This window comes from Ixodes scapularis, unplaced genomic scaffold (assembly GCF_016920785.2).
Source record: "Ixodes scapularis isolate PalLabHiFi unplaced genomic scaffold, ASM1692078v2 PGA_scaffold0__279_contigs__length_252992795, whole genome shotgun sequence".
Taxonomy (NCBI): Eukaryota; Metazoa; Arthropoda; class Arachnida; order Ixodida; family Ixodidae; genus Ixodes; species Ixodes scapularis.
In genome coordinates, this window is record NW_024609835.1 from 162379755 (window position 1) to 162396328 (window position 16574).

The 16574-nt window shown below is 42.3% G+C and overlaps 1 pseudogene; it reads right to left on the reverse strand.

The window, feature by feature from the left end:
- Window positions 1–698: 698 nt before the first annotated feature.
- Window positions 699–16574, reverse strand: part of LOC121047111 — a 78817-nt pseudogene continuing 62941 nt past the window's right edge.

Here is a 16574-nt window from a genome sequence, read left to right on the forward strand (position 1 = left end):
CAGAAAAACATGTCAACTTTTTGACCTGCTTTTGCTGTTTATTGTTTTTTATTTACTTTCACCAGAAAGTCTGTTTAACATTTTCTTGTGATTTCACAAAATTTTTGTTTCCGCGAGAAAAAAAAAACACTGAAAGCTCATTGAATTCTCAGTTTCTTGTTCTGCAGAAACCTGTAAAAATACAGGTCTTGATATTTCTGTTGCCTGTTTATTAACCATGCAAACCAGTAGAAATACAGGTTCTGCGATATTTCTGTTGCCTGTATATTAACCATGGAAACCTGTAAAAATACAGGTTCTGCGATATTTCTGTTGCCTATAAATTAACCGCACGAACCTGTAAAAATACGGGTTGTGCAATAATACTGTTGCGCAAGTTATGCAGCTGGCCAGCCCCTAGAAAAACAGGCCTCAATGGTTCCTTCAGCTTTGTCCTAGCTTGGCTTGGTCTATTTGACTGAATACATAGAAAACGGGTTTAACTGTAAAACGTACCGTCACCCCGACGACCTCTGCTGGAGTATGGGTGGGGTCGGCAATAGGGTGTGAAGCGAAAACTACACTAGAGGCAAGTATTTCAACTGTAATTTTTATTGTAATAAAACACGAAACGCTACCTTGCGCACTGAAAAGGTTAACAAGCTTTTTAAATGCTTACATTTTTAAAGCATTTGGCTTTAAACTGAACGTGTCTAACTTTAAAATGCATCGTTCTCTAAGGCATTTGCGAAAGCCGCCACCTTTGGTGAGAGACTATGCTGTTTCCTTGATGTTTTCCGAGCCTTTTGGCTCGTATCTGGATTGATGCCAGCGATTGCCCTGTAAAGTAAAATTATAATTATATGCAGCAAAGCAAAACGAATGAGCTTTTAACACAGATTTGTACAAATTCATCACATTCGAGCAAATTGCAGCAGCATGTAACAGTGTGAGCTCTTGGGCAACCAAGCCTTGCGACAAAGTAGTCTGGCGTTCTCACCTCTGAACTAACTCCATTGTCAGAGCTACCTCAGGCGGATACTCCACATTGAGCATGAAGTACAGCAGGAACATTAGTTTCGATCCAACAGCTCTGTTGCACGTAGTGGTCAGTGGTCAAGGCGGTCCATCCATGCACATGGTGAATTCCGCGGACATAAAAAGGCTCGATCCTGCATAAAAAAGCAAGCAGCACAATGAATGTCACATGACGACAACAAAGACCAATCTTGATCTAACCTTTTATGCAAAAGCTCGGCGTGTCAGGCATGTCTCCAAGATCTGTGTCCCCTGCAGTTTCCTGTGAATTGTCAGAAGAGAGACCCACATATATTTTAATTAAAAGTACATCAAACAATACCATTATAAGATCCCCATCTTTTAATGAAAGGCAAACAGAGAGGACATTATGATCTGCGTTTTTGCTCCGCTAGCATTGCACCCGTTGCACGAGTGGTATTTTTAGAGTATCACAATGCTTCCTACACACTCCAGGTCTTCAGAAGTCTTATTTCCTTTTTATTTTTGTTCGATGCTAGGTTTACAAACTGGAACAATGAAGGACTACGCGCACATGTAAACCAGTCGTTCGTTATACCTTCCGTGTGTGTGTCGTCCACACTCACACGGAAGGTATAACGAACAACTGGTTTACATGTGCGCGTAGTCCTTCATTGTTCCAGTTTGTAAACCTTAGCAGCGCAGAAAAAAAACAAAGGGAAACCTACCAGCCCAAGCCCAATGCTTATTGAACTTCATAAGTTGCCAGATTGAGTGGTTTTCTTTAAAACTCAGCAAGTTTATACTAACACCGTATGTTTATTCAATAAGTAAAACATTTTTTAACAACTTTCAGTTAATCATCTGTCCTGTCGCAAATATTAGGACCATATACTTTAGCCCCCTGGCTGTATAACTAACCTGCTCAGAGCACACTTGTGAAGCTTTCACTGCTACCTTAAAAAAGAAATCTGGACCCTACAAAATATAATTCTCAATATACATGACAAATTGGTTGCTCCCAGCTATTTCACCCTGCTTGAAATTGCCGGTAAAATTAAACGGTATTGCTTGCGTGGAACGCCCAGCTTAGGAACATACAGCACTATTGGTTTACATCTATGCAAACATTTCTAGACTCCAACTTGAGGCTGATTGAGTCATATTTGTTTCCTTTTGTTACATGATCGTTTCAAATTTTGTAACACTTGGGCAATAGTGTATACTGCCTACATGAAATGTCCCTTCAAATGCAAGAATAGACACATTTGTGCATCTTAAAAACCTCAGATCAAGGAACAAGAAAGGAGACGAGAGCCCAGATCTCCGTGCCGTCTAGCTTCTTATGTTTCTCGAAATTGGGTATTTAAGAAGTTTATAGTTCACCAGCTTGTCTGCACACTCTCTGGTATTTCTATCCAGCTTTTGTGGTTCATGAATCATTACAAAATACAAGCCTGACATTGATTTGGAACTGTATATATACGGGCTCAAGTTAGAGATGACAGCATTTTAACAATTTTACCACCCTTGAAATTAATCGGGTGAGCATTGAGGGAAATTTTTTTCTTGAAGTTATCATTCCAAGTGTTTAAATTCATGACATATTTTTACTTTGGGAGGAATGCATTGCCTCCAGCCTTAAATGTTCGAAGCAAGAAAAAAAAATCACACCTACTTCCACGATTTTGTAGACCGTTCCCTCGTCCTCAATGAACAGTCCAATAAGAAGAGCAGCACTAACTCAGTGCTGAATCAGTATTAAAAAACGGGACATCAGTCCTTTGTATGAAAAGAGGCAACTCAGAACACACGATACAAGCCATGGAAGTAGCAGTGACTCGTTGCCTTAACAGGGCTGAGTTAGGGCTGCACTGTATGTGAGAACCAGCCTTAAATGCGGAAAGTCACATTTAAAATTCCTACATTTTTGCTCACCCAGGCACTTAATTTACACACTACCTTAATAGTTTAATGAGTGGCACTAATAACTTTATCAAGGGCACCATGATGCAAAAGTATATTTTGCTCCCGAGTGTGTGAGAATCAATCTCTCACTGTTTTTACCGCCGCATTGCAGTTTTTTATTTTGGCTTTTGACAAGGTCTACCAAAGGTAAGCAAGCAGGTGTTGTCGCTTATGAAGTTTACCAAATTTGATCATAAAGAAGCTATGACTTATAAGCATCTCGAAGAATTAATATGGCAATTCGGGCCAATTAGTTCGTGATCCTAGACAAGCGCCACAAAAAAGACATGGACAATAAGTGGTAAACACTGGCGCCAGTGTTTTATGTCCACTTCTTGTTCTTGGGTATCTTTGTGTTTCTTTACTATCTTGAAGAAGTATTTTTAATCACAACGGACAGGAAGGAAACGGTAATAGGGTTCTATCCGGATCAAAAAGCCATGCTCTGAATGAACGTGCGTCAACTGCAGCTTTCACAATCGATGCAATACACGAAGTTTGAATTATTGGGAGGATTGAGTCACCAGAGGCGGAATTCAAAAAACAAACTTACTATAAGAAATTGCGTATGACAAAACCCGAGAAGAAACCCGTACTAACGAAACATAATTGCAGCAGCTTTTGTGTGTCTTAAAACGGAATATTACGACATCATCCGAAGTGTCTTACAAACTTCTTAGGACAAATATGGCGGCACGTCACTTGGCTATTTCGCCGCGACCGGCAATGAAGTTAGAAGCGTAGGCAAAAGGCATGTGCTTTGCGCACTGTCCGCATGCATCCCTACTTGAAGCAGCATAAGGACAACGCTAAACTACACACGGAGGATTCCGCCGACGAGTCAGTCGAGATCTCCCTCCTGCCGGTTAGAGCTAACGAGGTGCAGGACTGCGATCAATGGCGAGACGCGCCAACGAATCAACCAAAGAAAATGCCACACACATCTTCATTGCGCCCAAATGGGTCCTCCACCTGTGAATGGCACGAACCTGATTTGGTGATCACTAGTGCCCCCTCGTACTTCCGTTGTGATTTTCGAAGTCTTAGGCAGCTGTGCGACTAAATATATGAAAAGGCACATTCCTGACTGGATTAGCCTCTTTAATGCGAAAGCATTACGTGTCCATGGAGCGGAAAATCCGCCGTCCGGCGGCGTTAACCGAGTGGTACCAAATGCGAACACAGGAATAAAAGAAAGAATAAAATGTGCTTCCACGGCTGAGATCCAAACACGGTGTTGCTGTGTCAAAGCCGGGAATGCTAGCTGCTGTGCTATCTCAGCCGCTTCGGAATGCGGGATTACTCTCCCCTCAAAAAGAAGCTTGTTCCATTACGGCAAAACACGGCGTCGGCGTTGATGTGATGATGTGGCCGAAAGATGGTCATAAAAATATGTCCTCGGTTCGATGACATCACACTTCGCATGACGACAGCACGTACCATGATGTGTGACGCCATATGATTTAACGTAAAAAAATATTACCTGGACACTTAGGTATCTCTACGTGGATTGAATGTGAAAGCATTGCCATTGCTAATAATAGAGGAAGAAAAAGGGAAGTGTCGTTAGGAACGGCAATGCTTTCGCACTCAGTCCACAAAGGGATACCTAAGTGCCGCTGTAATTGTTTTGTGTGGAGTAGAGCTCAAATAAATGCCGTACGGTGTTGCATATCCACGACTAACTTGCTGCGAGTCGTGTCTCGTGAGGCTTAATGTTTTGGGCCAACAATACCGTAGAGTTTTTTCTCGGTTGCGACGAACCGCCACTGCGCTACGAACTTGCTAGATATTTCTGCATATGCGACCGCTTCTTTCTGGAAACCCATGGCGACCTGCCAGTCACTTTTGGCCAAAGAACAGAAAAAATACCAGATGTGAAAACAGTCACAACAAGCATTAAAGAAATCAAGATGGGGATCATAGCATTAGCTTCCCAACGTGGCGTGACTGGCACAGGATTTCTGTTACTCGCCGTTTATAAGACAGGCGTCGACTGTTTCCGGTCTGATCTCCAAGACAAAGTTTGGTCCAGTTAATTTTGTAGCAGACGGCCCGTGCTTTCCCGTTCGTGGGGTCATTTTCTTGATTTAAAATATGATGCAGAATCCTTCCCATAAAAACTCTTCGAAGTGATTAAAGTAACCGAGGTCGCGCTATACTCTGTTGCAACTCTAGAATAGAAGAAGCCCCTCCCAGAAAGCCCTTTACTCTTTTTAATAAGCAAACACTAAAGAGGAGGAGGGAGAGCCGAGAGGGCACCAACAATCATGGCGTGCAAAGGGAATTGTGGGAGGGGCTTCTGCTATTCTATAGTTGCAATGAACTATAACAAAAGTTTACAGTACCATGAGAACAATAAGACCAAGCATGCAGAGAAATTTGCAGGACGTGTAGCAGGCATAGAATAGAAAAAACTGCAGCTGCAATATTTACCTTTTAAGTTTCCCTTTACACCACAGCAGAGACGACATGCTGGTCGTCAGCGTCCGGGGGTCCATTCCCTTGTACTGGGAGCACATGTAGACTGAAACAAACAACAAACAAAAAATTAAATGCGCGGACAATCCGCACATGCTGTTATTTCGCTTCATTGGCCGCTGCACAGCAAGCAAGCATGCACACCATTGTCCAACCATGTCAACTGCTAGCCGAAACTTCTTGCTGACAGGATTAAGATATTGCTTGCGCTATAAAAACACAATTACACACTACCCAGCTGGCACGCTGAAAGTTCAAACATTGAAGAAACTAGCTCATAAAACTCCAATGTAAGAGCTACACCTTGTGGACGCTACAGTATGTTCAGTCTAAACCGTGGTGCACTGCAAAGCTGCTTTACCTCAGCCAGTTTGGAACATCTGCAGTTTCATTCTTTTCAAGATATTATGCCTGAAAATTAATGTGATAAATGAATTCGGTTGAATTTTTTTAATCGACGCCCGGCCCAAATATTTAGTAAGTATACTAGTGGGTTAATTTCTAACTTACAATAATTATTTTCGGCATCCTGGCATCCTGAAGGCGTCGCTTCAGGGACCCGTTTTCATATTGGATCCGCAAGGGAACACGTCGCAGACCAGCGAGATGCTTCTGAGCAAGTACTAAGCTGTGTCTTTTTGGGTTTTAGGCGGCGAAACACGGCAGCAAGCATCGCAGCTGACCGGCCTACCGCCGCCAGCCTTCGTCTCAGCGCAAGTCGCGAGGATCAAGCAAGCTACGCAACATCATCGCGTCACTGCCCCGTCATCGGCAGTGCAGGGCCGTGCAAGTTTCGGCGGACTGCGGTGCGGGCGCCGTTGTTATCTGCAGACGGGGGCATCGAGTATCTCTGAATTCGCCGCCTACTTAAGCACCGATCGCAAGGGAACACGTCGCAGACCAGCGAAATGCTTCTGAGCAAGTACTAAGCTGTGCCTTTTTGGGTTTTAGGTAAGCTTGCATTCATCCTTCTGCATTCCGCAGGAGTGTACAAATTGCATTTCGCTGGTCTGCCCCTTTATCCGCTATTTTGTCCGTCATGGCCACGCAGAGTGAATGCATCGCGTGTCTTAAGTCTTTGCCGCTGGATGGTATTGTTGCGGCACGTTCAGAGTGTCAGCACGCCTATCATACTGCAAAGTGCTCAGGTGTGACCAGAAACGCTCTGATGGCTCTGTCGCCAGAGAGGCGTACCGCATGGAAGTGCAATACATGCACACTCCATGCAGCCCGTCAGTCCACCATAGTTGTCGACCAACAGACGCTAGATGGGGGGTCGCCGACACAGCCTGCGTCGCTGAGCACTCACGAAAGGAATCTGGACAAGATAGTAGCTCAATATGACGACATTAGCAAGCGACTCATGGACGTCTTGGGCAGAATAGAATGTATTGAAAAAGCGTTGGAGACTCAGACTGGTAAAGGTGATATTATAATGGCGAAGTTAGATCAGCACGGGAAAACAGTCGACGCAATAGACACCGCCATGACCAACCTGTCAGCAAAGTATGATGAACTTCTGCGAAGATTAGACACACAAAGCGCTACAATAACAGAACTAACAAAGAGGACGGGCGAACTAGAAGCAAGGGTGGCGGAGCAGCGTGTTCAAATTCGAGACCTGAAAACAGCAGTAGATAACGCAGAACAGTACTCCAGGCGGAAAACGTAGAGATCCATGGAATCGTACAGCAACCCAACGAGAATGTATTAGACGTTCTGAAAGACCTAGCTGCCAAACTCGACCTTCCGCAACCAGGCACAGAGGACATTGAGGCTGCCCACCGACTTAGGTCGAGGGGAGCGAAAATACCACAGGTTCTTATCAGGTTTGCGGAAAGAAAAACGAGGAACCTGGGGATGACGAAGCGAGTGACACTAATAAATGGAAATATTTACGTTAACGATAATTTAACCAAAACACTGAAAGGTCTACTTTGGCAAACTAGGGAATGTGTAAGAGCAAAGGCGTACAAGTTTGTGTGGATGAGAAATGGCAAGATTTTTGTACGGCAGAAAGAAGGCGCTGGTGCCATCCGTATCGAAAGTGAAAGAGATTTAACTAAACTAACGTAGCAGTGGAGAGCACTTTCGTCTCGATACGCGAATGGGACCTTTATAAGGCGCGAGTGCAGACGGAGAGTAGCTGAAGTAATGTTGAGCTTAGCCTTCTGCACGTAAATGTCCGAAGCTTGCGCAGGCATTGGGACGAACTTTTAATTATATTATCTGGAAGACTGGCATAGCTGGATGTATTAATATTGAGCGAAATTATCGTGGACGAAAAAGCGTGTTGGGAATTTACGTTGGCTGGTCTCAACTCATATTGTCTGTGTCGTGAAGAAAAAACGGGACGTGGTTTATTGATGTTTGTAAAAAATGGTTGGTTTTCAGATAGGATAAACGTATCCGTGGTCTACGCAGAAGTTTGCGCAGTCTCGATTCACAAATCTTCGTCTTCATATATTGTGTGCGCGGTTTATCGACCGCCTCATTTAAACATAAACATGTTCCGTGAGGAATTATCTGTCCTATTTCGCCAATTCGATAACAACCATCATATTCTACTAGCTGCTGATTTCAATATTGATATTTCGGACGAAACAAATTACGGAGTTTCTAATTATTTAGATGTTCTTTCTTCCTTTGGTCTAGAGAATGTAATACTAGATTACACAGAGAAGAATATTACGGTTGTAAAATAACTAAGTCATGTATTGATAATATAATAACTAGACTTGGAAATGTGACATTAGTTCCCCCAGTGATTAAACAAAAAGTCGCGGATCATTATTCAATAGCTCTTGCAGTATTAGTGGAAAACTCAGCCAATTTATACGTCCAACCGTACAGTGCTTAAAACAGTCTTAGATTATAAAAAGATAGACCGTCTGATTAGCGCGTATGATTGGAATTCATTGGGAATGTATGATCATATCACCACTTACAATTTGCTCGTAAATAGATTTAAAGAGATTTATAAAACCTCTTCCACGATTAAAAAGATAAAAAAGAAAACCAGAAAATATGTGTATTAATTATGATATTTTAGAACTATGTCATCAAAAAGAGAAATTATGGCAAAGATGCAAGCAAAATCCCGGTGATAAAAATCTTAAAAATGAATTTCGTGCACTTACAAATAAAGTAACAGCTAGAATTCGATTGTCGAAGAAGAAGCATTACTTAAACAAATTTGCTTCAGCAGCCAATTCAAGGAAAAATAAGATCTCGTAAATGAGTTAATTGGTAGAAAAAGGAACATTGAAAATACAATAAGAAATAATTTTCCCAGTATAGAAAACTACACGGAACTGGCCCAGTCTTTCAATAGCAGTTTTGTTAGTACCGTAAAAGCCTTAAAGCAGAATATATTGCCGCATGTGGGAAAAAATCCAGCTGAACAGATCGGCTGCTTAAATTCTTTCTTTCTTTCTTTATTGGTTTCCATTTCATACAGAATGAAGGAGGCCGAGGAAAAAAGCTACAAACGCAGCTTGTGGTGCCCTCGGCCCCCTTTAAATGATGGCAGCATTGGACTCACAAAACACTCACACACAGTAACAAAACACTTCCTGGTCAATCAGATTCACTCATTCGATACAGCTCCACACATTAGTATACAGTTGCAATTTAACACACTTAGCAGAGCTCCACGAACAAGAATTGTTCGATATTATCAACTCAATGTCAGTTACAAAGGTACGGGGGACAGATGAAATTCGTGCACGGGATTTAAAGTATAACTATCCAAAGTAAAAACTAATGCTACTTAAAATCATCAACGGCTGTTTGACAACGGGTGAAATTCCAGAAGGGCTAAAAGTATCAATAGTAAGGCCGCTTGATAAAAATAGTAATAAGACAGAAGTTGGAAATTATAGGTCCATAACTATATTACCTGTGATCGCTCACATCCTAGAGAAATGGGTTCAAAAATGCATGAATGAATTTTGCGACAAATTTTCGTTATTAAATGACGCGCAGTATGGCTTCCGAAAACAAAGAAGTACGATTTCACTACTAGAAGATTTCTCCGACTGTGTACATGAGACAATTGAAAATAATAAGATAACGCTTGCCTTGTTTCTGGATTTATATAAAGCATCCGACACACTCGAACACAAAATTCTATTACGCAAACTCGAAAAGGGGATGCCCTAGAAAAGCACGGATTCAGAGGTCCTTTTAACAGATTTTTTACAAACTACTTTACAGACCGATTTCAAATCGTCAAAATTAGTCACAACACAAGTGAAAAAGTAAGAATCGAATGCGGGGTGCCGCAGGACAGCACCTTAGGCCCCTTGCTTTTTAATATTTATGTAAACAACCTAGGATCAATACCGTTGCAGTCTAGAATGTTTCAGTATGCCGACGATACCGTTTTATTATTACCACATTATGACTACGAGCAAGCGGTTCCCCTTTTTCAGAGTTAGATAAACTAGTAAATAAATTGGTTCTCAAGTAACGAAATTTCTCTAAGTATTAAAAAAAAACTAAGCTAGTATGTTTCCGTCACCCTCATAAGCGCATTGAACTTAAGACAAACATATATCTCCACATTCATGAGCAAGATCAGTTAATCTGCATAAGTAAGCCATTACCATATGAGTATTCAGTCAAATATTTAGGTATATTTTTCGAGGAGCACGTACTTTGGAAACAGCAGTTAGAACATATTACTAGAAGGATCCGTTTAGTATCCGCGTATATATACGAACTAAGAAGTGCATGCTGCGTAAAATTACGGCAGCCTAATTTCAGAGCTCTAGGGGAGTCAATCTTACGGTATGGAATAACGATATACGGGAATTGTTCAGGGTACAAAAGAAAGGGAATTGATAAGGTCATAAAGCATATTGTGAATAACGTTTCATATGGTTCAGTGCATGATGACTTAGAACTGGAAGAAAAAATGAAGGCACTAGGCATACTGTCATTCGATCAATTTCATAAATATGTAGCAATAACAAGTAATTATTATAAAAATGATTTCAATTACGAGATTAAGAAAAGAAATCTAAGGCGTACAGAGGGATTTATTTTGCCGAAAGTTCTAACAAATTATGGTAAAAAAGAAAGGAAATATTACATCCTTACATTCTTTAACGCGTTGCTGAAACTTTAAGTAATTTAACATCCTTTCGCGCGGTAAAACTAGAAGTCAAAGAATGGTGTCAAACGCTCGCTCGTGTTACCTGTGGATAAAAAGTTGTAATCGTTTGCATAGTACACAGTTCTTCCTTATGTGTAATGATGTATGCAGTGTTTTGTTGGCTGCCTGGACCCACACACAAGCATTTCTGCTTTCGTGGGCCAGTACGCTATCTTGTGCAAAATATTTCTTTTCAGTAAATAAATAAAAAAAAATAAAGTACCTCACCCTCACAGCTGCAGCCACCGCGAAATGTTTGCAAAGTTCCAGGCAGGGTAATTAAAAGTCGACAGTTTCTCTCGAGCACCGGTGTCACAAATTTCGCCTTTTTTTGTCATTTTGTTCTGTTTAGGGGTGGTTCGGGGGGACGTTGAATTGCAATCCTCGCACATGTTTACCTGAGCGCCAAAGGCATGAGTTCGGATGAGACTAATGACGGCCGAGCTTCAAACTAATGGGAAAAGGAAGACGAGCAGAAGGAAGTGGGACTTGGGAGCGTTTTTTTTTTGGGGGGGGGGGGGGGGGGGCAGGAGTTGACCAACCACGAACCCGTGACAACCTCCATAGGTCATTCAACACACGCCCCAACCCGCTCAAACACTGTGTCGAACTGCATTTTGAAATCAGTCCCACTTCCAACGGTGTATGAACAGGGGCATTCATTTCGGGGCATGCCTAAGTGGCGCAAGCTGGGAACACACTGCTGCTTCTTCATTTGGGAATAACTGCGGCCCTCGGCTTGATCACATCACAATTGAAAAATGAAAGAGAGAAAAAAAGAGGAAAAAAGGAACAGCGGCTTTATCAAAAATTCTAACAGACAAATGTAAACCCAGTTCAATTCTAGAAAGTCATGGGACCGTAGTTTGTCCTAAGAGTACCACCCAGTCCACTTCCATAACTTCAAAAGAAGAGATGGCTATCCTCTTCAGCCATTTTGACTGCTAAGGAATATTGGCTCTGCATAAAGCAAATTCCAAGGAAGTATAACCTTTGAAATGTAATGTAGTATGATAAATGCAATCAATTTATAGTTGGACAACATCAGAATACTGCTAGACCAATAAGACATTTTCTAAAGCAACGGACTGAAAGTAGCATTAGGAATTCAATAAGTGCTGTGTTGACATAAGCTTCACTTTCTCGGACCATACACAGAATGAGTGGCAACTTTTCATTATGCTAAGCACAGATACAACATAAGGACAGATGAAGCAAACCCAACTAGTTGAAAAAAATATTTAAATAAACCTAGCTTAACGAGCAAACGTGTGCCGAGAAAATAGGAAGTTTTCGAAGACCGGGCGCTACTTTACCGCGCGTTACCGACGGCAAAATAGCGAGGATTGCGGCGAAGAGTTGTAGAATAGCGTTTCTCTGCCCCCCAAAACGCAAGCATCTCGCGCTTAAAACGCCATCATTATGTCGCGACAGCTTTTATTTGGAAGTTAGAACGTTATATCTTGAAACTTAAACAAGTATTTCGTCTACAGTAACATTTTCATAGTTGTTTTATACTCAATGCCGCATATTTTGTTTTTATCACTGCCAAGCTGCTCTGTTGTACTTACGAAGCCCAGACGATCCACTACCAAGGCATGTTTACATGTATGCCACGGTCGTTAACTACACGCGCTTCGATAGCTTTGAGCTGTGAATCCAGCGGTCCGTGGCGCTTTCAATACACTTCGACCATAACGACCGCGGTCGCCGAGTGCGACTCAAGCAGTTCCCGAGCTGGCGACGGAGGCGAAGACGCGATCAACGTAGATGTCGTGGGCGCCGCCTTTCGCGGTAACCACGCTATTTTCGAGAAATAACGGGCCCCAAAGATCGAGTCCGAATGCTTGTTTTGGGAATGCACATGCACAACAGCGACGACGTTATTTCTTTGGGGTTGCGGACGTCATTCTAGGCTCCCTGATGTTCACTTCTCGTTCAACGCGTCTGCTTACAATGCAAACAAAGAAGCGTGCTTACGAGCTACGTTGAGTTGCTCGTTCTGTCGCGTCGTCGGTCTTCCGCGCTCTTCTTGAACATAATAATCACAAGAGGAAACTTCACAGAAGGATAAACTTGATTAAATTAGCACATTTCCATGTCTAAAGGCATTTGCATCCCGCGACACACACGCACCCAACGCAGGACAAACACAACGGTCACAACCACGCCGGAAAAAAAAGAAACAAGAAGAAACAAAGAACTGGTGTCGCTACCAATGGGGCGTGGAAAACGCGATCCTTACAATACGAAACCGAAATTAGTAACAGTTACAATACCGAAACCGAAACTAACCCAATCGCGATAGAGGGCCACCGTAAATATGTCTTTAGAAACTTAGGAGTGAAGGAGGGGGAATTCAGTTATTATAAGCACAGGAAATAAATAAAGCATCGACGCGCTATTTGTTTCGGGTGCAAGGCAGTAGGGAGTAGATTTTTTTTTTGTATTTGTTTGTGGAGATTAGTTTTAAGTTACACTCAGCTCACAGTATTTTATTAGTAAATTAATTTACCGCACCATGCTCCTAAGTTTTATTCAGTTTATGGTCGTAAAACTCTTTCAGAAGAGCAAGCACTGCAATAAGGTATTTTCCTCTAAGTTGTGACTGTATCTGAAGAAGAAGAAACTTAGGTGTTTAATGGCACAGCGGCCACTAAAGCCATAGTGTGCCAAACACAAGGTAAGTTAAAGGCAATGCTGAAAAGATCTATAGTAGGTAGTTCCATCTTAAATCTATGCGAAATGACTGATTGAAACCTTACAAGATACAGGCTATTAAGGCCTCCAGAAATTGTAACCAATGCTCCACTAACCAGAGGCACTCTAAAGGAATTTCATTCACGCGAGGAAGTATGGAAAATGTGCTGACGATACAAGACCGCCGGCTCTCTGCCACAACTAATCTTCAGGCAAACGTAATAGAAAATAAAACAAACTAAAATTCATAGCCGATGTAGGATGCCAATGTTATCTAAAAACTTAAAAACTTGACGGTGCGGCACAAGAGGTTCGTCACCCAATAATAATGCCGGGTCGAACAAGACGCGATTCCGGAAAAAGGTAGAGAAAAAAGTGGTGCGTTCGTGATGGTATTTAGGACATACGATAAGAATATGCAAGACACTCAACGACTCGTTACAGTGTTCACACTTCGGAGCTGCCTCTGCCCGTAGGAGGTACCCATGCGTGAGATGGGTGTGCCCCATTCTCAGACGACAGAGCACAACCTCAAAGAAGCGCTCCCTGTGTCGGCAACTTGCCTATTCCCGCATGGTAGGTTTCACGCAATAAAGCTTGTTGTGTATTTCCGTGTCCCATTCTAACTGCCACTTTTTCTGGATTGCTCTTTTAAGACTGTGTTTGTAATCAGTGTACGGAATGTCCTTGATATCCACTTGCCTCTCAATGCACGTACTGGCAGCTCTATCAGCATTCTCATTTTCCTGAATACCGACGTGACTAGGCACCCAACAGAAATTGATGTGTAAATTTGATTTCGCTGCAGTGTGCACAATGTTCCGGAGCCTAGTAACGAAGGTATTCTTTGATACTTCCAAAGAAGCAAGTGCCTTTAAAGCGCTGAGAGAGTCAGAGTAGATAACATAATGCTGGATAGCGTTTTCTATAATGAATTCAACAGCTAACATTAAAGCACATAATTCTGCCGTAAATATTGAGGCTCTGGCATCAATACGCCTAACAACCTTCCATGTCTCGCTTATAACAGCACAACCGACAGCAGAGTCACTCTTAGTACCATCTGTGAAGAAACCCCTACAGTCACTGTACGTATAAGCAACCTGGGAAAACTCCTGCTGCAGGGCAGCAACAGGAGTTCGCCGCTTATTATATTTGATCAGAGTAAAATTGATTATGGGTGCTACACACTCCCAAAAAGCCACTGCCAGTGGAAGTTGGGCAACTAGGCTGAGACTGTCAAGGTTGTAAGCCTGTGAATATGTTTAATTCTGTGCGTAAAAGATGGCTTGTTCTGGAATGTGGTTTCATACCAGAATCCTGAATTGCTTCCTGGATCCGATGAGAAGGGAGAGAGCGAATTCTTAATGCATACTGGAAGCCTAAATAAACTCGTCTTTTTTCAACAGAATATTTATTACTCTCAGCATATAGGCTAGGAATAGGGGACGTCCGAAAAGCACCAGTGGAAAGCCTCAGACCTTAATGATGGATCGGGTCCAAAACCTGAAGGGTAGATTGATGTGCGTATTCATACACTACACATCCATAATCCAATTTTGAAAACACCAAGCAGCGATAGAGACGAAGGAGATATTCCTTATCGCTACCCCAAGACTTGCGTGAAAGCACCTTTAGGAGGTTCATTGACCTTGAGCATTTCTGTTTCAGGTAAAGTACATAACTACGGAAATTCAACTTTTTATCAACTATCACTCCTAGAAACTTGTGTTCATTACGAACAGGAATTGCCTGCCCCCTTAAGGTCAGACTAGGCTCTAGGATCATGCCCCTACGTAATGAAAAGTTGACACATACTGACTTCTCTGATGAAAAACTGAACTGAGTTGTCTCTCGCAGACCGAAATGTTACACGAACAGCAAGAGATCTGCAAGTCATCCACGTAAAGAGAATAGGAAAGTGATTGTGGGATAGACTTCGCAATAGAGTTAATTTTTTAAAAAAATAGTGTTATGCTAAGAACACCACCTTGTGGAACTCCATTCTCTTGGACAAAACTACCAGGGAAGGTTGTGCCAAGCTTGACATGAAAGTATCTGTCTTCGAAAAAGCTTTTGATGAGTGAGAGCATTCGGCCACGAATTCTGTACGAGACAAGATCGTTCAAAATTCCATACCTCCACGTTGTGTCGTAAGCCTTTTCTATATAAAAAAAGACAGAAGCACAATGCTGTCTATTAACAAAAGCCTCACGGATAGTTTTCTCAAGTCGGACGAGGTGGTCCACCGTTGATCTGTGGGCGCGGAAACCGCACTGAAACTTGTCGAGGAGGTTATTTTCCTCTAGAAAATGGACCAATCTTGAGTTTACCATCCGTTCAAAAGTTTTGACCAAGGAACTTGTGAGGTCTATGGGCCGGTAACTTGAGGGTAATGAAGGATCTTTTCCTTGCTTGAGGAGCGGGATAACCTCAGCTCTTTTCCAAGAATCTGGGAAGACCCCTTCTCTCCAGATCCGGTTAAAAAAGCTTAAAAGCGCCGGCAGGGTATTGGAATGCAAATGCTTAAGCATACAGTAGTGAATTCGATCTGGTCCCGGGGACGTATTTTTACTTTTATTTAATGCTGCCTGTAACTCTCGAAGAGTAAATGGACTATTATAGGGTTCTCGTAGTCCTCCAGAGCAATTTATTTTTTTATTCTCTATAACACTTTTATGCTTTAAAAATGCCTCCGAGTAATGCGATGAACCTGATACAGATGCAAAGTGCTCCCCTAGAATATTGGCCTGCTGCTAAAGACTAGGCAGTACACCACCTGGCAGAACAAAAAGCGGTATGGAGAAGGCTCGATAATCCACATTAATCTTTGCACTTTTTCCCAGACAACTTTTACACTGGTGTGACTATTAACGGAGGAGGTGTATTTCTTCAATGTCGTCTTTTTTATTGACGACGGACCTATCGAGCCTTCGCCCGAGCCTGTTTGAAGGCTAAAACATTTGGAGGGGTCGGGTACCGGCGTAGCACATCCCATGAACAATTTTGTTTTTTTAGAGTCTCACTGCACTCCTTAGTCCAATAAGGTTTCGGCTTAGCAGGAAGGCGTGTAGAAGACTGCGGAATAGCTTTATGAGCTGCCTCAATTATAGAGGCAGTAAGGCATTTGCAGAGATCATTCACATCCAAGCCAACTAAAGTTTCAGGGTTAATCTCAGATAAACTTTCAAACATGGCCCAGTTTGCCTGGTATACTTTCCAGCGTGGCGAACGTGTCATGAGAAAGGATGAAGCCGCAGTGCACTCTAAAATAATGGGGAAATGA